This window comes from Pristiophorus japonicus, chromosome 23 (assembly GCF_044704955.1).
Source record: "Pristiophorus japonicus isolate sPriJap1 chromosome 23, sPriJap1.hap1, whole genome shotgun sequence".
Classification (NCBI taxonomy): domain Eukaryota; kingdom Metazoa; phylum Chordata; class Chondrichthyes; family Pristiophoridae; genus Pristiophorus; species Pristiophorus japonicus.
The window spans coordinates 24421032-24425117 of record NC_091999.1 but is presented as its reverse complement, the minus strand read 5'-3'; the positions used below and the strand labels follow the sequence as shown (position 1 = coordinate 24425117).

General features: G+C 44.3%; 1 non-coding gene across 1 annotated transcript; it reads right to left on the bottom strand.

Annotated features, from left to right (window-relative positions):
* Positions 1–629: 629 nt before the first annotated feature.
* On the bottom strand, positions 630–701 carry trnad-guc (transfer RNA aspartic acid (anticodon GUC)). The gene has a single exon. It is a non-coding gene; the product is annotated as a tRNA-Asp (tRNA).
* Positions 702–4086: the final 3385 nt, after the last annotated feature.

Here is a 4086-nt window from a genome sequence, read left to right as displayed (position 1 = left end):
GATTTCCACAGAGAGTTGCACATATACAGAGACAAAAATAGAGATAGACAGACACAGAGACACACAAACACAAAACCAAAAATTTACACGCACCAACGGGCATGCACAGATGCCTTAGACATCTCGAGGGATAGACAGGCTGAATCACTGTCGCAACTTTGACTGATTTTTGCGATTTTTTAAACTGATATATCGTGAATATTGCAGATTAATAAAAATGAGAAACAAATGTCAGTGTTGAAAGGTTTGGGACGTTATTCCATTTATCTCATGATCAGTTTGGCAGAGAACTGGTTAAATTGTGAAATTGATTGAAAAATGCTGAGAATCGTAGTCGGCAGGATACGAACCTGTGCGGTAAAATATCAATTGATTTCGAGTCCATCACCTTAACCACTCGGCCACGACTACTGTGTCGCTGGCTTTTTAACCGTAAGTCAGAAAAAACTCAGTAATCCATCTCTGTGCAGAAGACGGCCAAAGAATCCTGAAAAAGTCGACGTTTGCTCAAAATCTGGATGAGGCAAACTCCTCTACCTATATTTTCACAGTTCGATGTCGCTCTGAAATTTTTAATATGTATCTCTACCAAGAAACAGAAGTAAAAATCAACATTTTGAAACAACTGCCTCCCCGTCGGGGAATTGAACCCCGGTCTCCCGCGTGACAGGCGGGGATACTCACCACTATACTAACGAGGACCTGACGGTTGGTGCTCTGTCGGAGCAGGTATCGAGCTGTGAACAGAACTGGACACCATGAGAAGTCGACAGACACATTGAGAGACAGAGACAAACCGACAAACAGGGAGAGACAGACACCGAGATAGAGACAACGAGAGACAGAAAGTGTGAGACTGAGAAGGAGAGGCAGATTGGGTGAGAAAAAGACTCAAACACATACAGAGACAGAGATGTGTGTGTTTGATCTATTAAGAGAGAGAGGGAAAGAGTGAGAGAAAGACAATGATAAACCCAGTGACAAGGAGAGAGAGAGATCGAGAGAGAGAGCGATAGAGACTAAAACAGAAAATGATGGAAATACTTCTCAGGTTAGAGGCAGGGACTAACAGAGACAGGCAAAGACATGGACAGACCGAAATGATGGGAAAGAGAGAGCCAGTCAGAAAATAATCTGAGAGAATTCCATTGGAACAGACGTGGGCACCGTGAGAAAGAGACAGATTGAGAGACTGAGACAAACGGAGAAACAGGGACAAGACAGAGTGAGTCAGACTGAGAGAGACAAAGACTCAAACATACAAACACATACACAGCTGTGTGAAGAGAGAGAGAGAGGCAGAGACCGAGCGACAAAGATACATTTCACAATTTCATTTCATCATCGGTTCAGAGTGTCACATAGTTGCAGAAAATTGTTGATTCAATCGATGAAAATCGGACATCATTGATCAGAATGGGAGGGAATCCGTGTTAAATTAAATAGAAACCAGGAGTGGGGAAGAAAAGTAAGTGCTGGGAACCAGGGAAAGTGTCCTTGTAAATCACAGATTCGAAAAGTTCCAGCTGTCTTTTCCTCACTTCCTGCCCAAACCCAGCAGAGAAGACAAAGAAGAGTCCGCTGCCAGAGGTGGATCAGTGCAGGGTATAAAAGTGAGGGGAGACTGATGTAAGGGGGCAGTGGGGACTGGAGACACCGGAGATCAAGCTCAGGGCGCCCGAGGTTCCATCCAGCGGGCTGACCTGCTTTCAGTTACTGTGGACATGCGGGACTTGCATCTTTACTCTGATTGGTGGATCAGTATAAGATACGGTGGATGACGGAGAAACTGCTCATCTTATATTTCTTATTAAGGTATTAAAGTTGCTGACACTGGGCTCTCGAACTTGCTAATTGTTAAGACAAGGGATTAGCTCGACTTTTACATCCCCAAATCTCTCTACCACTCCACTCCTTTTAAAATGTTACCATTTAATGTACATTTCCTCCATTTTTTTTCCAAAATGTTTTGCATCAGATTTCTCTGCACTAAATTTCATCTGCCATCCATCCAGCCCATTTACAAACCTGTGCATTCAGACTGAGCTCACTTACAGTCCTCTTCACAGAGCCCCACGCTCCCCATTTTTGGCGTCATCTGGAGATTTTGATCACCGATTTTTAAAATAATTTATTTATTATTATTTATTGTCCCTCTGGCCCCAATCTCGATAGCATGACAAAATAAAATTCAGTTCCCGTAATTTGGACTTTGAATTATTGGAACAAATTCTGAGGGACAGGATAAATCTTCATTCAGAAAGAGCCGGATTCATCAGGGAAATTTAGTACGGATTTGTTAATGGAAGGTCGTGTCTGACTAACCTGATTGCATTTTTTGAGGAGGTCACACGGAGGGTCGATGACGGTGTTGTGTTTGACATTGTGTCTATGTATTTTAACAAGGCTTTTGTTAAGATTCCACATGGCAGACTGGTCATGAAAGTAATAGCCCATGGGATACAAGGCAAAGTGGCAACTTGGATCCAAAATTGGCTGAGGTCGGAAGCAAAGATTAATGTTCAATGGGTGTTTTTGTGACTGGAAGGATGTTTGTGGTATACATCAATGATTTAGACTTGAATGCAAGGGGTATGACTACAAAGTTTGCAGATGATAGGAAAATTGTCCGTGTGGTTGATAATGAAGAAGAAAGCTGTAGACTGCAGGAAGGTATCAATGGACCTGTCAGGTGGGCAGAGCAGTGGCAAATGGAATTCAATCTGCAGAAGTGTGAGGTAATGCATTTGGTGAGGGCTAACAAGGAAAGGGAATACACAATAGATGGTAGGACACTGAGAAGTGTAGAGGAACAGGGGGACCTTGGCCTGCTTGTCCACAGATCCCTGAAGGTAGCAGGACAGGTCAATAAAGTGGTTAAGAAGGCATACGGGATACTAGACTTTATTAGCCGAGGCATAGAATACAAGAGCTTGAACTGTATAAAACACTAGTTAGGCCACAGCTAGAATACTGCGTGCAATTCTGGTCATCACATTGCAGAAAAGAGAGGGTATAGAAGAGTTTACCAGGATGATGCCTGGAATGGAGAATTTTAGGCATGAGGAAAGATTGGATAGGTTGGGGTTATTTTCTTTGGAACAGAGGAGGCTAAGGGGAGACCTGATTGAGGTTTATAAAATTATGAGGGGCCTAGATGGAGTGGATAGGAGGGACCTATTCTCCTTAGCAGAGGGGTCAATAACTAGGGACATAGATTTAAAGTAATTGGTAGAAACGTAAAAATTTACAGTGCAGGAGGCCATTGCGGCCCATCGTGTCCACGCCGACCGATAAAGAGCCACACGGCCCTCGGTCAGCAGCCCTTAAGGTTACATATAAACCTATGAGCAATGAACAATGGCGGAAAGGTAAAGAGCACCCGGGCCAACCAGTTCGCCACACACAACTGCTACACCCCTTACACTGAAACATTCTACACTCCACCCCAACCGGAGCCATGTGATCTCCTGGGAGAGGAAAAAAACAGATAAAAACCCAGGCCAATTGGGGGAAAAAAATCTGGGAAAATTCCTCTCTGACCCATCCAGGCGATCGAAACGAGTCCAGGAGATCACCCTGGCCATATTTGATTCGCTGCAGTACTTACCATCGTATCTGCACCAGCCAACAGGAGGTTATCCAGTCTAATCCCAATTATCAGCTCTAGGTCCGTAACCCTGCAGATTACGGCACTTCAAGTGTCCATCCAAGCAGCTTGTAAATGTGGTGAGCATTTCTGCATCCACCACCCTTCCAGGCAGTAAGTTCCAGACCCCCACAACCCTCTGCGTGAAGAAGCCTCCCCTTAAATCCCCTCAAGGCCTTCCACCAACCACTTTAAAACCATGCCCCCTCGTAATTGAACCCACCACCAAGGAAAATAGACCCATGCTATCCACTATATCCAGGCCTCTCAAAATGTTGTCACCTCAATGAGGTCTCCTCTCAGCCTCCACTGTTCAATGAGAGCAAACCCAGCCTATCCAATCTGTTCTCACAGCTAAGATGCTTCATTCCAGGCAGTTTCCTAGTAAATCTCCTCTGCACCCTCTCTGGTGCAAACACATCCTTCCTATAATATAG